Source organism: Somniosus microcephalus, chromosome 1 (assembly GCF_052327205.1).
Source record: "Somniosus microcephalus isolate GS21.2 chromosome 1, FLI_Smic_1.0, whole genome shotgun sequence".
NCBI lineage: Eukaryota > Metazoa > Chordata > Chondrichthyes > Squaliformes > Somniosidae > Somniosus > Somniosus microcephalus.
This window is the reverse complement of record NC_140987.1, coordinates 171960269-171981640: the sequence shown is the minus strand read 5'-3', so window position 1 is coordinate 171981640 and position 21372 is coordinate 171960269. Positions and strand designations below refer to the sequence as shown.

Below are 21372 nucleotides of genomic sequence, written 5' to 3'. Positions count from 1 at the left end.
AGAGGGACCTTGGTGTGCATGTACATAATTCCCTGAAGGCAGCGGAACAGGTAGATAAGGTGGTTAAAAAGGCTTATGGGATACTTGCCTTCATTAGCAGAGGCATAGAATATAAGAGCAGGGAGGTTATGATAGAGCTGTACAAAACGCTGGTGAGGCCACAGCTGGAGTACTGTGTGCAGTTCTGGTCGCCTCACTATAGGAAGGATATGATTGCTTTGGAGAGGGTGCAGAGAAGATTCACCAGGATGTTACCTGGGATGGAGCGCCTCAGCTATGAAGAGAGACTGGACAGGCTGGGGTTGTTTTCCTTGGAGCAAAGAAGGCTGAGGGGGGACCTGATTGAGGTGTACAAAATGATGAGGGGCATAGATAGGGTAGATAAAGAGGAACTTTTCCCCTTAGTAGGGGGGTCAATAACAGGGGGGCACAGATTCAGGGTAAGGGGCAGGAGATTTAGGGGGGATTTGAGGAGGAACTTTTTCACCCAGAGGGTGGTTGGAAGCTGGAACTGACTGCCTGAAAGGGTGGTAGAGGCAGGAACCCTCACAACATTCAAGAAGCATTTGGATGAGCACTTGAAATGCCATTGCATACAAGGCTATGGACCAAATGCTGGAAAATGGGATTAGACTGGACAGGGAGGGACGGGCGGCGCAGACACGATGGGCCGAAGGGCCTCTTTCTGTGCTGTAAAACTCTATGACTCTATGACTCTATGAATGCGGTGTTGTGGCGATAACTGAGACCTGGCTCAAAAAGGGGCAGGATTGGGTTTTAAATATTCCTGGGTATAAGGTGTTCAGGAAAGATAGGGAAGAAAAGAAAGGAGGTGGGGTGGCAGTATTGGTTAAGGAGAATGTTAATGCTGGAGAGAGAGGATGTCCTGGAGGGGTCAAGGACAGAATCTATTTGGTTAGAGTTGAGAAACAATAGAGGTGCCATTACACTACTAGGTGTATTCTATAGGCCACCAACTAGTGGGAAAGATATAGAGCAAATTTGCAGGGAAATTAGAGAGGTGCAAGAACTATAAAGTAGTAATAATGGGGGACTTCAATTATCCTAATATAGACTGGGATAGTAATAGTGTAAAGGGCAGAGATAGGGAAAGTGTGGTCAGGAGAACTTTCTTGATCAGTACGTTTCCGGCCCAACGAGGAAGGAGGCATTGTTAGATCTGGTTCTGCGGAATGAGGTGGGTCAAGTGGAGCAATATCAGTAGGGGAACATTTAGGGAACAGTGGTATCATAAGGTTTAGATTAGCTATGGAAATGGACAGGTAGCAATCTAGAGTAAAAATACTTAATTGGAAGGAGGCAAATTTCAGTGGGTTGAGAACGGATCTGGCCCGGGTAAACTGGAATCAAAGATTGGCAGGCAAAACTGTAATCAAACTTTAAAGAGATGGTTCGTGTACAGCTGAGGGACATTCCCACGAGGGGGAAAGGTAGGGCAACTAAAGCCAGAGCTCCCTGGATAACGAAAGAGATAGAGAGTAAGATGAAGCAGAAAAAGAGCACGTATGACACTGTTAAAGGCAAATCGTGTTTAACTAACTTGATTGAGTTTTTTGATGAGGTAACAGAGTGTTGATGAGGGCAATGCGGTTGACGTGTGTACATGGACTTCCAAAAGGCATTTGATAAAGTGCCACATAATAGGTTTGTCAGCAAAGTTGAAGCCCATGGAATAAAAGGGACAGGGGCAGCATGGATATGAAATTGACTAAGTGACAGGAAAGAGAGAGTAGTGGTGAACGGTTGTTTTTTGGACTGGAGGAAAGTATACAGTGGTGTTCCCCAGGGGTCGGTACTAGGACCATTGCTTTTCTTGAGATATATATATTAATGACTTGGACTTGGGTGTACAGGGCACAATTTCAAAATTTGCAGATCACACAAAACTTGGAAGTATAGTGAACAGTGAGGAGGATAGTGATAGACTTCAAGAAGACATAGGCAAGCTAGTGAAATGGGTGGACACGTGGCAGATGAAATTTAATGCAGAAAAGTGCAAAGTGATACATTTTGGTAGTAAGAACGAGAGGCAATATAAACTAAAGGGCACAATCCTAAAGGGGGTGCATGAACAGAGAGACCTGGGGGTATATGTGCACAAATCATTGAAGGTGACCGGGCAGGTTGAGAAAGCGGTTAAACAAGCATATTGGATTCTGGGCTTCATAAATAGAATACAAAAGCAAGGAAATTATGATGAAGCTTTATAAAACACTAGTCTGACCTCAACTGGAGTATTGTGTCCAATTCTGGGCACCGCACTAAAGGAAGGATGTGAAGGCTTTGGAGAGGGTGCAGAAAAGATTTACGAAAATGAATCCAGGGATGCGGGACTTCAGTTATGTGGATAGACTAGAGAAGCTGGGGTTGTTCTCCTTTAGAGCAGAGAAGGTTGAGAGGAAATTTGATAGAGGGGTTCAAAATCATGAGGGGTCTAGACAGAGTAGATAGAGAGGGAGAAACTGTTTCTATTGGCGGAAGGGTTGAGAACCAGAGGATACAGATTTAAGGTGATTGACAAAAGAACCAACGGCAACATGATTGTATGCAGCAAGTGGTTAGGATCTGGAATGCACTGCCTGAAAGTGTGGCGGAGGCAGACTCAATCGTGGCTTTCAGAAGGGAATTGGATAAATACCTGAAGGAAAAAAAATTATGGGGAAAGGGCGGGGCTGGGACTAGCTAAAGTGCTTTTGCAGAGAGCCAGCATGGGCTCGACTGGCTGAATGGCCTCCTTCTGTGCTGTAACCATTCTTTGATTCTATAAGGTGGAGATTGAGGATGGAAAGAAAGAGAAGGGGAAAGCAGAGTGGAGGAGCAAAAGCAGAAGGTGAGAGATGGGTGAGGTAACAGGACAGTGAGACAGTGCGGTAGGGAGAGAGCTGAGTGGAAAAAACAGAGGGGAGAGAGAAAGGGAGAGGATGGAGAGCATGAGGATGGCAAGAGAGAAATGGAGATGCAAGAAGGGGCAGAGGTGGGAGAGAGGAAGGAAAGTGAGAGATGGTGAGGAATGGGACAGTGTGGGAGGGTTATAGAGCAATTGGAGGGAAAGAGAGGTGAGAGAAAAGCAGAGAGTGGAAGCGAAGCAAGGGGAGAAAAAGAAATGTAGGAAAGACAGAAAATAAGTCGGAAGAGGGTGAGGAGGGACAGAGAGAATGCGGTAAGGTGCGAGGGGGGCCAATGGAGGGAGAGATGCAACAACAGAAGGTGGAGAGAAGGGTTTGGGGAGGGGGGGAAGAGAGAGAGGATGAGAGAGTGAGAGGAAAGCGAGAGAAGCAGTAAGAGGAGAGAGAGGCAGAGTGATTGAGAGGAGGAGCAGAGAGAGAAGGGGCGGGAGCAGGTGGAGTAAAAGAGAAGCTGGGAGTGAGAATAGAGAAAGCAGAAGGAAAAGAAGGTAGTAGATGAGGGGAATGAGGGAAGAAGGGGGAGGGGAATCCCTGATGCACTCATTTTATATAAGCAAAAAGTGTGTACTGTGGATGGAGCTTCACCCAAAATTGGGAAATGCAGTGTGGGATTCGATCTCCATAATTATTCCACTTAAATCAGGTTTGTACATGTCTGCAGCATGCCCTCCTGACTCCAAAAATCAGACATTGGAAAATGCGACGCGACGTGATTCAGGGACACCAGTTTGGGCTGATTTTCTGACCTGCACCGACCACCAGAGAAGTTTTGTGTCACTCGTGGTGCCATAGAAATTGGAGCTATGGTGCCATGCACACAACACACACTTAGCAATATGATAATTCTTGCCTCTTTTCAATTGTTTTTCTATGTAGTTAGTAAAGGAAAATGATACACGTGAAACAAGTTAAGGTTTGAACATTTTAGTTCTCAATATTAAAGTGTCAGCCGTAGCTCAGTTGGTAGCACCCTTGTCAGAAGGTTGTGGGTTCAATCCCACTCCAAAGACTTGAGCACAAAAATCTAGGCTGACACTCCCAGTGCAGTACTGAGGGAGTGCTGCACTGTTGGAAGTGCCGACTTTCAGATGATATGTTAAACCGTCTGCTCTCTCAGGTGGACGTCAAAGATTCCGTGGCACTATTTTGATAGGAGAGTTATTCCCCGGTGTCCTGGCCAATATTTATTGCTCAATCAACATCACTAAAAAACAAATATCACGTTGCTGTTTGTGGGAGCTTGCCTTGTGCAAATTGGCTGCTGTGTTTCCTACATTACAGCAGTGACTGCACTTTAAAAGTACTTCATAGGCTGTTGTAAGGTGCTTTGATATGTCCTGAAGTTGTGAAAGGCACTATATAAATGCAAGTTTTTCTTTTTTAAAAGATCCACTACTATTTTATAGAATAAACCATAAAGAGTCTGGTGCCATCAATGAGAGTCAATGTCTATTTCCAGCTAGTAATACTGTAGCTGCCAACCTTAAAATAGATATTACTCAGAATATTTCTTGCTTGGTTTTGGTATTATAGGAAAGTGGGTGTCAGTTCAGGGATATGCTCTTCCATGATATTTTAAAGAGCAACTTACTTGGTATATCACCACTTGTATAGCATGCTGGAAAACATACTTCGGGGAAACAGTAAAAAATCAGTTTAAAAAAACAATTAAGTAATAAATAAATATTCATGTCCCATTTCTAAAAATCTGCATTGCTGCTATAACAGAAAATGGAGTTTGAGTGTTCCCAGCTCAGCCCCGCCATGCACATCACCATGTTCATAAAGTTCAAAAAATGTTGTTGCTTATTAAACTTTTGTGATGGTGCCTTATCCATTTTTGGCTACTGGTCCCATACTAATAGCTGGAAAAACAGGGGCTGACAGCTATCTATTTCTCTTGGTCTACAACTTCTCAATAATAGTAATTTTCTGCTCTAGTTTATCTAGTGTTTTCTCCAACAGCGTTTTTATCCCAAAGTTTCCAAGGGTTTATTTATACTTAAAAGGAAATAATATTTTTATGTTTTCCCAAGGGCATATTTTACACCATGCTATATAGAACCATATTTACAGCACAGAAGAACCCTTCATCATTTTCAAACAAAACCTCTATTTTAGTTTTCTCTGCTCCAGTGTCTCAAGAGCCTCCTCATAATTTTTTTTATTCATTCCTGGGATGTGGGCGTCGCTGGCAAGGCCAACATTTATTGCCCATCCCTAATTGCCCTCGAGATGATGGTGGTAAGCTGCCTTCAACTTCTGCAATCTGTGTGGTTAAGGTACTCCCACAGTGCTGTTAGGGAGGGAGTTCAAGGATTTTGACCCAGCGATACATTTCCAAGTCAGGATGGAGTGTAACTTGGAGGTGGTGGTGTTCCCATGCGCCTGCTGCCCATGTCCTTCTAGGTGGTAGAGGTCGCGGGTTTGGGAGGTGCTGCTGAAGAAGCCTTGGCGACTTGCTGCAGTGCATCTTGTAGATGGTACACACTGCAGCCACGGTGTGCTGGTGGTAGTGGGAGTGAATGTTTAAGGTGGCGGATGGGGTGCCAATCAAATGGGCTGCTTTGGCCTGGATGGTGTCAAGTTTCTTGAGTGCTGTTGGAGCTGCACTCATCCAGGCAAGTGGAGAGTATGCCATCACACTCTTGACTTGTGCCTTGTAGATGGTGGAAAGGCTTTGGGGAGCCAGGAGGTGAGACACTCACCATAGAATACCCAGCCTCTTACCTGCTCTTGTAGCCGTAGTATTTATGTGGCTGGTCCAATTAAGTTTCTGGTTAATGGTGACCCCCTGGATGTTGATGGTGGGGAATTTGGCGATGGTAATGGCGTTGAATGTCAAGGGGTGGCGGTTAGACTCATGCTTGTTGGAGATAGTCATTGCCTGGCACTTCTGTGGCACGAATGATACTTGCCACTTATCAGCCCAAACCTGAATGTCATCCAGATCTTGCTACATGTGGACATGGACTCCTTCATTATCTGAGGAGTTGCGAATGGAACTGAACACTGTGCAATCATCAGCAAACATCTCCACGTCTGACCTTATGATGGAGGGAAGGTTTTGATGCAGATGATTGACCTCCAACAATCACAACCATCTTCCTTTGTGCTAGCTATGACTCCAGCTAGTGGAGAGTTTGCGCCCTGATTCCCATTGACTTCAATTTTACTAGGGCTCCTTGATGCCACACTCTGTGAAATACTGCCTTGATGTCAAGGGCAGTCACACTCACCTCACCTTTGGAATTCAGCTCTTTTGTCCATGTTTGGACCAAGGCTGTAATGAGGTCTGGAGCCAAGTGGTCCTGGCGGAACCCAAACTGAGCAGGTTATTGGTGACACCTTCCGTCACTTTGCTGATGATTGGCAGTAGACTGATGGGGCTGTAAATAGCCAGATTGGATTTGTTCTGCTTTTTGTGGATAGGACATACCTGCTCAGTTTTCCACAATGTTGGGTATATGCCAGTGTTGTGGCTGTATGGAACAGCTTGGCTATAGGCGCAGATAGTTCTGGAGCACAAGTCTTCAACACGACAGCCAAGATGTAGTCGGGGCCCATAGCCTTTGCTGTATCCAGTGCACTCAGCCGTTTCTTGACATCACGTGTAGTGAATTAAATTGGCTGACGACTGGCTTCTGTGATGGTGGGGGCCTCAGGAGGAGGCCGAGATAGATCATCCACTCGGTACTTCTGGCTGAAGATGGTTGCAACCGCTTCAGCCTTGTCTTTTGCACTCACGTGTTGGGTTCTGCCATCATTGAGGATGGGGATGTTCATGGAGCCTCCTCTCCCGTTAGTTGTTTAATTGTCTACCACCATTCACGACTGGATGTGGCAGAACTGCAGAGTTTTGATCTGATCCGTTGCTTGTGGGATCGCATGTTTATAGCCTGCTGCTTCCGCCATTTAGCATGCATGTAGTCCTTTGTTGTAGCTTCCCCAGGCTGGTACCTCATTTTTAGGTATGCCTGGTGCTGCTCCTAGCATGCTCTTCTACACTCTTCATTGAACCAGGGTTGGTTCCCTGGCTTGATGGTAATGGTAGAGTGAGGGTTAGGTTGATTGGCTATGATAAATTGACCCTTAGTGTTAGGGGGATTAAATACGTGGGGTTACGGGGATAGGGTGGGATATGTGTTGGTGTAGGGGTTACGGGGATCGGGTGGGATATGTGTCGGTGCAGGCTCGATGGGCCGAAATGGCCTCTATCTGCACTGTGGGGTTTCTGTGATTCTGTGATTCTGTGATATGCCGGGCCATGAGGTTACAGATTGTGGTGGAATACAATTCTGCTGCTGCTGATGGCCCACAGCGCCTCATGAATACCCAGTTTTGATCTGTTCTGAATCTATCCCATTTAGCACGGTGGTAGTGCTACACATGATGAAGGGTGTCCTCAGTGTGATGACGGGACTTCATTTCCACAATGACTGTGCGGTGGTCACTGCTACCAATACTGTCATGGACAGATGTTCTCACCAATCTACCGGTTGCAGGTGCAAGGTCAAGTAGGTTTTTCCCTTGTGTTGGTTTTCTCACCACCTGCTGCAGGCCTAGTCTGACAGCTATGTCCTTCAGGACTCGGCCAGCTCGGTCAGTAGTGATGCTACCGAGCCACTCTTGGTGATGGACATTGAAGTCTCCCACCCAGAGTACATTCTGTACTCTTGCTACTCTGTGCTTCTTCCAAGTGGTATTCAACATGGAGTACTGATTCATCAGCTGAGGGAGGGTGGTAGGTGGTAATCAGCAGGAGGTTTCCTTGCCTATGCTTGACCTGATGCCATGAGTCTTCATGGGGTCTGGAGTCAATGTTGAGGACTCCTAGGGCCACTCCCTCCCGACTGTGTACCACTGTGCCGCCACCTCTGGTGGGTCTGTCCTGTTGGTGGGACAGGACATATCCAATAATGGTGATGGGGGAGTCTGGGACATTGGCTGAAAGGTATGATTCTGTGAGTACGACTATATCAGGCTGTTGCTTGACTACTCTGTGAAACAGCTCTCCCAATTTTGACACAAGTCCCCAGATGTTAGTGAGGAGGACTGTGTAGGGTAAACTGGGCTGGGTGTGCCGTTGTCATGTCCGAAGCCGATGCCTAGGTCGATGCTGGGTGGTCCACCCAGTTTTATTATTCTTACTGTTTTTCGTAGTGGTTTTGTACAACTGAGTGGCTTGCTAGGCCATTTCAGAGGGCAGTTAAAAATCAACCACATTGCTGTGGGTCTGGAGTTACATATAGGCCAGACCAGGTAAGGACAGCAGATTTCCTTCCCTAAAGGACATTAGTGAACCAGGTGGGTTTTTATGACAATCCAGTAGTTTCATGGTCACTGTTACTGATACTAGCTTTTTATTCCAGATTTATTTTATTAACTGTAATTAATAGTTTCTCATCCCTGTTATCATCCTGATGAACCTACATTCTGCATTTTCTATGGCTCTAATGTCCTTTCTACAGGTATAATGAAGCATGGACAACTGCACATAGTATTATATGGCCTAACAAATGTTTTGTACAAATTTATCATTATTTCATTACTCTTGTCCTCTATACCCCTGATTATAAAACCTAAAATGCTGCTGCCCTGTTTATGGCTTTATCTACCTGAAATTGCACTTTCAGGGAATTTAGTTTCTGAACCCCTAGGTCTCTTTGTTCAGCACTGACCGCTGAGGTACACCACTCCCAACCCTTCTCCAATCCAAGCAACACCCATTTACCTTAGCTCTGTTTCTTATCTGTCAAACAGCTTTCTAGCCATGCTGTTATATTTCCTCATACCATGAGCGTGAACTTTTCTAACAATCTTCCTATGAGCCACCTTATTGAAAGCCTTTTGAAAATCCGTATAAACTACATATATGTTTTCTCTTTATCCAATTGGTCACTTCAAAAAATATTAAATTTGTTAAACATGACTTGCCTTTAACAAATCCAGGCTGGCTGCCCTTCATTTACCCACACATTTCTATATGCTTACTAATTTTACCTTGAATTATGGATTCTAAGAGTTTGCCCACAAATGGTCTTCTACTAACTGGTCTATAGTTATCCTGGTTAATCCTTCTCTCCTTTCTTGAATAAGGTGTTACACTGGTTACTCTCCATCCAATGGTACAATTTTCATAATTAATGACGATCAAAGAATTGCAGCTGAGGCCTTTGCTATCTCCTCTCTGACTTCGTTCAACAGCCTAGGGTATAAGTCATCAGGGCCGGTGACTTACCTTGAATTCTGCCAAATTTTTCAGACCCAATTCCTTTTTTACAGTTATCTCTGACAATTGTTCCATCTCCTCCTCTGGTACACCTACATTATCACTTCCCCCCATCATCTGTAAAAACCAATGCAAAATATTTATTTAATACCATATTGTGGCAAAACCACGAAGTGACTTACATAATTGTCTGTAACCAATGTTATTACCTTTCAAGTTGGCTCTGGTTAAACAGAGCTAGATCGACAGCATCGCGATCTGACGCGATGACGTCACGTGATGTCCCCTTCGGCGGGAAACGTGATGACGTCAGAGGTAGAGGGCGGGACCAGCCAGTCCTCGTGTGGATTGAAAGAGAAAAGACCTGTTTTGAGCTTCTCCTGTAGTTTCTTGTTTTGTAAAGTTCTTAGACAATAAATTCAGTTTGTTAACTTCCAGTAAGTTATAGATTCTTTGTTAGGAGTGCAGAGACTCCTACAATATCATAATTCTCCACAATCCCGAACCATCTTTTTCACTATTTTATTTTTCATATGCTTAGAAAAGCCTTTACTATTTCCTTTTATATCATCATCTTGTCTTTTTCATATCCCCTTTTAGTCTTTCTAATCACCCTATTCACCTCTCCAAGACAATTTCTATATTCCTTGTCATTGTCATCTTTATTATATGCCTCTCAAGCTTCAGTTTCGTTTTAATCTATCTATGGAATTCTATTCTTTGATGCACCCTTTTTGCCTTATAGGAATGTATTTCTTTTGTACTGAATGTATCATATTTGAAGATTTCCCACTGATCTAATTTAACCACCTTATCTCGCTGGCTGTTGCCTTTTTCAAGTCCAGCATCCATATCTTTGATTCTTCATTATTCTTTTCTATTCATACATATAATTGGCAACATTTAAAGGATAAATTTGCAGGGCTGTGTCAAAATTGCAGGGGAGTGGGACTAATTGGATAGCTCTTCAAAGAGCCAGCACAGATACGATGGGCCGAATGGCCTCCCTCTGGGCTGTATGATTCTATGTCAGTAAGTTGCTTTTTAAAATAAATTATGGGAGAGCATGCCCCTGGGCTGACACTCACTTTCTTATCATACCAAAACCAGTATACCAAGTGAACTGAGAGTGAATCACTGCCAGGTTTGCTTCAATCTGAAGAGCTGATTTTCATTTGATTTTTTAAAACCTGATCTTACTTCCTGGATTCAGATGGATTTGAAGCTGTTGGATGTTCAATATCAAGCCACGAGGAGCTCGGAAATGCATGCACAAAAAGAGAGAGCCTGCTATTTAAAACTGTATTGTCATAACTCCAAGGAATTTGCGTGTATGTAGTTTCGGCAAAATTATTTATACAATTGAGTCAAAATAGGGCCATTTTCAAGACCCTGGAAGTTAAAATTCTATCATATTGTTAGTGCAAGGAAGTGATGAGGAATAGATAAAATTGTGCAATTTCCTTTTGTTATAATTAAGAGCTGACATGACACACTGCAGCCGGCCACTTTACATACTTATGCCACTAAGGGAGCACTAAGACAAAGCACACAATTAAGTTTAAGAGGGCATATGTTACATACTGTCACCAAGGGGAAGCACTATGTAAGCACACACTTCACTGTTTGAAATTAAAAATCTGACTGCACTGCAGAGTGTTCTTGCAAAGATTTTTGAGCATCTCTCATTAGGTGGCAGGAGTGTAATTATTTTGAGTTGCATGAAAGATTTAAAGCAACGGTATATTTGTGGAGGGCATGAGAAGATGGAATCAGAACTATTAATGCTGTTGCCACATTTGCAAGTTAAGGGATGGCCTGTATTGGGGTTTGCCAGCATTGCATTCTGCACTGCACCCTCTTTAGGTTCCTCCTGCTCTTTGTTATGTCTAGATACATCTTGGTGCTTTCCGCCTCCAGGGTCTCCATGATACTGTCTCTTTGCAGGGTTAAGTTGTGCAATATGCAGCACATAACAATGATCTTTGAAACCTTTGCTGGGCTGTATTGCAGGACGTTCCCAGTTGTATCCAGACATCTGAAGAGCTGCTAAACATGCCAACGGTATACTCATTGATTACTCTGGTGGATTCCAGCACATTATTACATGTGTTTTTAGCTTGCATCTTGGGCTACCGCACTGGTGTCATAAGTTATGGCTCCAGAGCATACCTTTAATCACCCAAGTATTGGTGGGATGATGGACTACTTTAAAATGAAACCAAACATTGACCAAACATATGGTTCTGATGCTCGTAAATGAGCAGAACATTAAAAGATTGGAATGCTATCCTATTTATGTAGATAATGGCATTGTGGGAGGGAGCACCCGTAGAAAGAAAGAAAGATTTGCATTTAAATAGCGCCTTTCACAACCTCAACATCCCAAAGCGCTTTACAGCCAATGAAGTACTTTTGAAGCCTAGTCACTGTTGTAATGTGCAACTTGCACACAGCAAGCTCCCACAAACAGCAATGTGATGACTCGATCATCTTTTTGTGATGTTGATTGAGGGATAAATATTGGGCAGGACACTTGGGAGAATTCCACCATTCTTCTTTGAAATAGTGCCGTAGTGTAGGAATGTCTAGTTCCTATCCAAAAGACTGAGGTCTACTCAGGCGATCAAATAAACGAGGTTTAATGAAAAATAACAGAGTTTAAAAGATAACTACAGGAGAACATCGAATATAGGTCTAGTCAGTTCGGAGGCTCCACGAGGACTGCTAGGGCGGTCCCATGGCTGACGTCATGACGTCATCGTGTTTTTCCCGCCGGTGGGGGATCACGTGATGAACGGCATGACATCATCGTGTTTGCCCGCGCTATTAAAGTGATCGCGCTCTGTACATGTAAACAAACAGTGAAAACAAAAATACAGACTCAGGCTGTAGCCAACATATTATTAAAGGGAATTATATACAATTGATTGGAGTCCCTTAGTGGCTCCGCCACATGCGCCCCCCCAGAATTGTCTTTAATAGCAAAAGTAAAACAGCGAGGAGGCCTGACAAGCCTGTCAGATCGACTTCTGTAGCCTTGAAGTGGAAGCTGATGGATGGCGGGCGAGCTGGCGGGTGGTTGCGTTTGATCTGGCACAGCGACTGTGGGCAGTCGACCACATTTCGGCGGCTGTGCGATCTCGACTGGGCGGTCAAGGTCCAAGTGAGCCGGCTTCAACCGGTCAACTGAAATGTGGTCCAGTTTACCACCGACATCGACCGAAAAAGATTTGTGTCCCGGCTCTATCACACGGGAAGGACCAGTGTAAGGGGGTTTGAGCGGGTCCCGATGAGCGTCGTGGCGGATAAACACATAGTCGGCGTTCTTCAGCTCAGCTGGGACGTGGGAACTCTGCAAGCCGTTATGCGATGTAGGCACTGGAGCAAAACTTCTGGCTGCCTCCTGGTGGCTGATGAGCTGCTGGGACGCGGACCATGGCTCTGTTGGAGACGGAAGGAAATCCCCTGGTACGCGTAGCGGCTGGCCATATACGAGCTCCGCCGAGGACGATTGAAGATCTTCTTTAGGTGCCGTACGAAGACCCAAAAGGACCCATGGAAGCTGGTCTACCCAGCCCGCGCCTTGAAGGCTGGCTCGCAGTGCGGCTTTGAGCGACCTGTGGAATCGTTCGCACAGGCTGTTCGCCTGTGGATGGTAGGCGGTGGTGCGATGTAGCTTGAAGCCGAGCCCCTGAGCCACAGCGTTCCAGAGCTCCGACGAAAACTGCGGCCCACGATCGGACGAGATGTCCGCCGGTACCCCGAAGCGGGCGACCCAAGAGGAGATGAATGCCCTGGCAACGTCTGCGGAAGTGGTGGAAGACAGAGGAACCGCCTCCGGCCATCGAGTGGTGTGGTCCACCATTGTAAGCAGATGAGTAAACCCGTGCGAAGGCGGAAGTGGCCCCACCACGTCCACATGCACATGAACCAACCTATGTTCTGGAACGGCGAAAGTGGCCAATGGAGCCTTGACATGACGCTGCACCTTGGCCTTTTGGCAGACCACGCAGGTGTTGGCCCAGTCGCGAACGAGTGGAATGAGTGACCATAACATGGTTGAATTCCATATTCAATTAGAGGGTGAGAAGGTTGGATCTCAAACAAGCGTGCTAAGCTTGAATAAAGGAGACTATGAAGGTATGAGAGCGGAATTGAGTAGAGTGGATTGGGAAAATAGATTAAAGGGTAAGACGATACATGATCAGTGGTGTACATTTAAGGAGTTATTTTACAACTTCCAAAAAATATATATTCCACTGAGAAGAAAAGGGTGTAAAAGAAAAGACAGCCATCCGTGGCTAAGTAAAGAAATTAAGGATAGTATTCGACTAAAAACAAGGGCATATAAGGTAGCCAAATCTAGTGGGAGGATAGAGGATTGGGAAAACTTTAAAAGACAGCAAAAAAATAACAAAAAGATTGATTAAGAAAGGGAAGATAGATTATGAAAGTAAATTAGCAAAAAATATAAAAACAGATAGTAAGAGTTTTTATAGTTATATAAAAAGAAAAAGGGTGGCTAAAGTAAATGTTGGTCCCTTAGAGGATGAGACCGGGAAATTAATGGTGGGAAATATGGAGATGGCAAAAACACTGAATGAATATTTTATATCAGTCTTTACAGTAGAGGACACTAAGAATATCCCAACACTGGACAAACAGGGGGCTATGGGGGGGGAGGAGCTAAACACGATCAAAATCACTAAGGAAGTGGTACTCGGTAAAATAATGGGACTCAAGGCAGATAAATCACCTGGACCTGATGGCTTACATCCTAGGGTCTTGAGGGAAGTGGCGGTAGGGATTGTGGATGCATTAGTAATAATTTTCGAAAACTCCCTGCACTCAGCAACGGTCCCGGCCGACTGAAAAACTGCTAATGTAACACCCTTATTTAAAAAGGGCAGTAGACAGAAGGCTGGAAACTATAGGCCGGTTAGCCTAACATCTGTGGTAGGTAAAATTTTGGAGTCCATTATTAAGGAGACAGTAACAGGACATTTGGATAATCATAATTTAATAGGACAAAGTCAGCATGGTTTTATGAAGGGGAAGTCATGTTTGACAAATTTGCTGGAGTTCCTTGAGGAAGTAACATATAGGGTGGATAAAGGGGAACCAGTGGACGTAGTGTATTTAGACTTCCAAAAGGCATTTGACAAGGTGCCACACAAAAGATTATTGCTTAAGATAAAAAATCACGGGATTGGGGGTAATATTCTGGCATGGATAGAGGATTGGCTATCTAACAGAAGGCAGAGAGTTGGGATAAATGGTTCATTCTCAGACTGGCAATCAGTAACTAGTGGTGTTCCGCAGGGGTCAGTGCTGGGTCCCCAACTCTTTACAATCTATATTAACGATTTGGAGGAGGGGACCGAGTGTAACATATCAAAGTTTGCAGATGATACTAAGATGGGAGGGAAAGTAGTGAGTGAGGAGGACATAAAAAACCTGCAAGGGGACATAGACAGGCTAAGTAAGTGGGCAGAGATTTGGCAGATGGAATACAATACTGGAAAGTGTGAGGTTATGCACTTTGGCAGGAAAAATCGTAGAGCAAGTTATTATCTTAATGGCAAGAAACTGGAAAGTACTGAAGTACAAAGGGATCTGGGGGTCCTGGTGCACGAAACTCAAAAGGTTAGTATGCAGGTGCAGCAAGTGATTAAGAAGGCCAATGGAATGTTGGCTTTCATTGCTAGGGGGATAGAATATAAAAATAGGGAGGTATTGCTTCAGTTGTACAAGGTATTGGTGAGACCGCACCTGGAATACGGCATACAGTTTTGGTGTCCATACTTAAGAAAGGACATACTTGCTCTCGAGTCAGTACAAAGAAGGTTCACTCGGTTAATCCCGGGGATGAGGGGATGGACATATGAGGAGAGGTTGAGTAGATTGGGACTCTACTCATTGGAGTTCAGAAGAATGAGAGGTGATCTTATTGAAACATATAAGATTGTGAAGGGGTTGGATCGGGTGGATGCGGGGAGGATGTTCCCGATGATGGGTGAAACTAGAACTAGGGGGCATAGTCTTAGAATAAGGGGCTGCTCTTTCAAAACTGAGATGAGGAGGAACTACTTCACTCAGGGGGTGGTAGGTCCATGGAATATGCTGCCCCAAAAAGCTGTAGAAGCTACATCATTACATCAATTTAAAACAGAAATAGACAGTTTCCTAGAAATAAAGGGAATTAAGGGTTACGGGGAGCGGGCAGGAATTTGGACATGAGTCTAGGTTCGGATCGGACATGGCCCTGTGGGTAGCGGAGCGGGCCCAGGGGCCGTGTAGCCTGATCCTGCTCCTATTTCAATCTAATTCTGTTAGATTCAGGAGATGGTTCTGTGATAGTAGATTGGCGGTTAGGATCAGATCAGCCATGATCTTATTGAATGGCGGAACAGGCTCGAGGGGCCGATTGGCCTACTCCTGCTCCTATTTCTTATGTTCTTATCCATGTGCATGCCCCGCCACACGAATTTGGACGACATCAACCGTTGTGAGGCCTTCATGCCAGGGTGCGACAACCCGTGGATGGCGTCAAAAACTTTTTGGCGCCAGGCGCCTGGGACGATAGGGCAAGGATCTCCTACAGAGACGTCGCAGAGTAGCGTAGTGCCCGCAGCATGGAATTTGATGTCGGCCGCTTGGAGGCTAGAGGGGTTGGTTCTGTAAGATTGGACCTCCGGATCCAAGGCTTGATCTGCAGCGATGAGGCCATAGTCGATGCCGAGCTGGACTGCATGAACAGTCGCGCGGAAGAAGCAACCTGCCACCAGGTTGTCCTTACTGGACACATGGTGAATGTCAGTGGTGAATTCTGAGATATACGTCAACTGACGTTGCCGAGCTGACCACGGTTCGGCGGTCTTGGCTATAGCGAACGTTAGTGGCTTATGGTCCACAAAAGCAGTGAACGGACGTCCCTCTAGCAAGAACCGGAAATGGCGGATGGCCAGAAAAAGCGCCAGCAACTCCCGGTCGAACGTGCTGTACTTTTGTTCGTTTCGCCGTAGTTGACGGCTGAAAAACGCCAGCAGTTGCCACGTCCCCTGCACCCACTGTTCCTGCACTGCGCCGATGGCGTAGTCTGACGCGTCAGTGGTAAGGGCGATGGTGGCGCCTGGCAGCGGGTGTGCCAGCATGGTTCCATTGGCTAAAGCGCCTTTTGTGTCGACGAATGCCTGGTCCATGTCGACCGTCCAGCTGATCGGATCCTTGCCGGACTTGCCCTTGAGGGCCTCGTACAGGGGCTGCATGAGCAGAGCTGCATTAGGGATGAACCAGTGATAAAAATTGACCATCCCGAGGAACTCCTGCAGGGCCTTGATGGTCTGCGGGCGCAGGAACGAAGTAACTGCCTCCACCTTCGTTTGCAGGGGAATTGCGCCGTCTGATGTGATGTGATGGCCTAAAAAATCAATCTGCTGCAGGCCGAACTGGCACTTGGCTGGGTTGATGATCAAGCCGTGCTGACTGAGGCGACTAAAGAGGGTGCGCAAATGGCAGATGTGCTCCTCTTTATTAGGGCTGGCGATGAGGATGTCGTCGAGGTAGACGAATAGAAACTTGAGGTCCCGAAGCACGGAGTCCATCAAGCGCTGGAAAGCCTGTGCAGCGTTCTTCAATCCAAACGGCATCCGCAGAAATTCAAACAGGCCGAATGGGGTGATGACTGCAGTTTTTGGGATGTCTTGCGGGTGTACGGGGACCTGGTGGTAGCCACGGACAAGGTCGACTTTTGAAAAAATGGTATTTCCCGCCAAATGTGCAGAGAAATCCTGAATATGAGGGATCGGGTACTGATCAGGAGTAGTGGCGTCGTTCAGGCGTCTGTAGTCGCCGCAAGGCCGCCATGTTTCAGAACAATGTGGAGAGGCGAAGACCAGGGACTATTCGACCGGCGAATAATCCCTAGCCGCTCCATCATGTCGAACTCCGCTCTCGCAGCCGCGAGCTTGCCAGGTTCGAGGCGCCGGGCCCGTGCGTAGACCGGGGAGCCAGTAGTGGTGATGTGGTGTTCGACACCATGCTTCGTGGCCGTGGAAGAAAAAGTGGGTCTGGGAAATCTCCGAGGAGGCGAGTGAAGTCATCCGGAGGTGGGGACGCGCAGGAGACAGTGCGTGCCATGGTGTTACCGTGGTAGCACGGGATGGAGTGAAAAGTGGCCGCATTGATCAACCGGCGGTGCCATACATCCACCAGGAGGCCGTTGGCGCACAAAAAATCCGCCCCGAGGATGGCTCGAGAGACTTTGGCCGTGATTAAATCCCAGTAAAACCGCTGGCCGCCGAAGCACACCTGGACCCACCGGCTTCTGAAAGTCCAAATGGCCCCGCCATTAGCCGCCTGGAGGGAGGGGCCGTGCCCCCCAACTTGTAGATCAAGATCTGACACGGGTAGGATGCTACACTGCGCCCCGGTGTCACAAAGGAAACATCGACCAGATAGGGAGTTGTTGATGAAGAGGAGTTGTCCCGAATTACCGATTGCCATCGCAGCCGTGGGGCGCTCCTTATACTCGGTCCTCTTTCGACAGGGTGGCTGCTGTTTTTTTGGAGCGAAAAGCTGCAGGGAGGGCGGCAGCATCTTGCTTTCGCGCCAAAATGGGCGTGGTAGAAGCACAACCCTGCAGGTTGAGGGGCTGGAGCGACGTCTGTGGGGGATGGGCACCTCATGACAGCGCAGTACTGCTGTGTCACCGCGAAGATCTTGTCCGCATCGGCGGCCAGCTCTGCACAGTCGGTGACTTCCGACCTGGCTAGGGCAGCCTACACTTGCTCCGGTAGCTGGCAGAGGAATAGCTCCCTGAAGAGGAAGCATTCCGGTCGGAGCCCAGGAGCGTGAGCATTTGGCTCATGAGCTCGGACGGCTTGGAGTCCCCGAGGCCGGGCATATTGAGCAGCCGACGGGCGCGCTCCGACTTCGTGAGCCCGAAGACCTGTAACAACCGCGCCTTTATCGAATCATACTTGCGATTTTCTGGTGGATTACCAAGCAGGCTGACGATCCGCGAGGCTGTGGCGCTGTTGAGGGCGGAGACCACGTGATAGTAACGGGTCTGATCCGCAACGATGTTCCTGATGGCAAACTGGGCTTCAGCCTGAATGAACCACGCGGCTGGCTGTTGCTCCCAGAACTGTGGTAGCTTCAAAGCAACAGCGTTCGATTCTATGTTCAGTAACTTCTGCGAAAACCGTTTGCAAAAGTCGGGGTCACCAATGTAGGAATGTCTAGTTCCTATTCAAAAGACTGAGGTCCACTCAGGCGATCAAATAAACGAGGTTTAATGAAAAATAACAGAGTTTAACAGATAACTACAGGAGAACATCGAATATAGGTCTAGTCAGTTCGGAGGCTCCACGAGGACTTTTAGGGCGGTCCCGTGGCTGACGTCATCACGTTTTTCCCGCCGGTGGGGGATCACATGATGAACGGCATGACGTCATCGTGTTTGCCCGCGCTATTAAAGTGATCGCGCTCTGTACATGTAAACAGTGAAAACAAAGATACAGACTCAGGCTGTAGCCAACATATTATTAAAGGGAATTATATACAATTGATTGGAGTCCTTTAGTGGCTCCGCCACAGTAGGATCTTACGTCCACCTGAAAGGGCAGACAGGACCTCAGTTTAATGTCTCATCCGAAAGACGGCACTTCCAACAGTGCAGCACTCCCTCATTACTGCACTGGAGTGTCAGCCAAGATTTTCTGTGCTTGAACCCACAACCTTCTGACTCAGAGGCCACAGTGCTACCCATTGAGCCAAGGCTGATGGGTACAATCTGTAACCTTCTGGATGTTCAGGTATCCTGCCACTTTATAAAATTGCACAGCCCTCTCAATCAGTTGTTCACAGGAAAGGGGGTGAATTTGCTTGTTCAAGCAAGCAATGCATTGATCACTTTCTGTACACATCTATGGAGAGCGGATTCACTTATGTTGCTGATGTTCCCAGTGGAACTGTGAAATAATCCCAAAGCATAAAAGCAAAGCCCTTTATATCTTTGGCAGTGACGTGTCAGAGTTTGACTGCGGGTCTGGCTGGATCAGATGGCATAACTCAGCCACTATATCCCCTGTAAATCGCAGCCTCTAAAGGCACTCCTCTCTGGCAAATGAAGGTATGTCCTTCTCTGACCTACAGATTCTGATGTGCGGGTACCAATGTCCCTCCATTGGTCCTCTTTCTACCTACAAGAAGCATAGCTTGAAAATAATTGTATCCATCCCCCCATCACACCTTTATTAGATGTTAATGATAGCCATTGTTAATGCCTGCTCGTGCTACATATGAGAGATGTTGCTGAAATAAAACTTCAAGAAACACATGGTTTGCTTATTGATGAACATTTTCCAGCTCCTGAATATCACTCAATTTCTCTAAAGAATTTGTAGCAATGCTGCAGCAGTCAAATTTCCATATGTGCTATGCTTATTTGTTGAAGTGAAGGGTCTGTTATTCAAACATGACTATAAAAGACCATTTTGGTCCATCTGATCAGCCCAGAGTTCAAAAACAAAATACGTAATTCACTATCTATATCCCTCAGTTGATTTTCTCACCAAATGCCTGCCCAACTCATTCTTAAAATTATTAATGTCAGCCTCGATTGCCGCTCTTGGAAGTCATTCCAAACATTCACCAGTGTGTGAAGTTAGTTTTATTTGATCTGACAATTCATTATCATTCTCCGGAGCTTCATTCCAAAACCCCTTGTTGCCATGGAATTCTCGGGGCCATGGTAGAGTTTCCTAGGATTCACCTTGCCTCAATAAAGGTTTCCTCACGATCTTTTCTTCTTTAGTGTAAGCAAACTCAGTTTCTGCAGTCTCCCCTTGTAACTTAGGTGTACGATGCCAGGTATCAGATGAGTAGCCTTGTGCTGCACCTTTTCCAGTGCCATGATGTCCTTTCTCCTGGTCTTGGTCTTCAATACATGCCCAGTTACACGGCATCACCTCCTGCATATGACCAAAGAAAAGTGAAAAATTGCCTCAAAGTGACATATTCTGAATATAACATGAAATTGTGCTTGTGAGAATAATAAACAAATACAGCAGAAAGTATGCATCTATTTGCAGTTGGGGTGCAATGACCATAGGTATGACCTCCTTTCTGGAGATGAAGTTTACGAGGGTGTATAGTTGTTGGTGATGATGATGATGATACTTAAGTGGTATTAATCTCCTGGGGTCCCACTCCATGTTATTGTTTTCATTCTCTACACTGAGCAATTGTGGCTATTTCTTCTGGTAATGACTTTTGTGCTTTTGCAACTTGGTTGTATGGAAGACTGCCGGATGTGTTTGCATAGATTCACCAATAACTGCATGCAAATCATCATAAAACTTTTATTTTTGCAGATTGCAAGCACTCCTGTTGTTGTGGTCTTGGCACTGCAGATAGCAACTTCATAACACACAGATTCTGCAGTGCTATCCTGTTCAACCTTTGTTCCTACATTTTGCTGGTAACTGCAGAGTAACTACGTATTTTGTAACTGTGCATAGCAAAAGTATGCTGAATTGTGCCTTAATTCCAAATCTATATATATATAAAGCAGTTGGTCTGTCTGTCTGCTATACACTCAAAAGTTATAGAGCGTACCTACACATATGTTAAGCTGATGATCAGGGGAGTGTTATAGGCGTATTTACTTTTTGGTCAGACAAAAATTGTTCGGACAGTATACAAAAAATGTTCAAAAATCCGCTCATTAGCGGTTGACCAATCCTACTGCTCATTAGTGTTGAGTGACGTGATGGTTGACCAATCCTACAGTTCAGTGACCTGATGGTTGACCAATCGGTGAGTCACGGGTGGGACCTAATTCGGCAGCCTCCCAAAACCTCGCCACCATTTTTCCCCCCCTGCTTTTCCTCAACAGCGAGCGGGGCAGCTGCGTCAGCCCGCCGGAGCGGGAGGTGAGTTGGGGTCACTCGGGCCGGGCCTCACAACCGCTCGGCCCGAGACAAAGGGCGGGGGAGCGGCAGCGGGTGGCCGTCAACTGCGCGGCCCGAGACACAGAGCGGGGGAGCGGCAGTGGCCGGCCGTCAACCACGCGGCCCTCTAAACTGCCCTGGCAACGCCGGGCCCCCCCAGCTAGTAGCTAATAAGGGATAAGTTTCCTCTTCACTCCAGGTGGTTCCAGACTCTTGAAGTGCCATGCTGGCACCTTTTTAGATAGAGGGAGAA

At 46.3% G+C, this 21372-nt stretch overlaps 1 long non-coding RNA gene across 1 annotated transcript in view; it reads right to left on the bottom strand.

Moving 5' to 3' along the window:
• Positions 1-19824: 19824 nt before the first annotated feature.
• LOC147124465 (uncharacterized) overlaps positions 19825-21372 on the bottom strand; it is a 53695-nt gene continuing 52147 nt past the window's right edge. The window contains exon 2 of the long non-coding RNA XR_015078335.1: positions 19825-20138. This is a non-coding gene — a long non-coding RNA (uncharacterized LOC147124465). The remainder of the gene's footprint in view (positions 20139-21372) is intronic.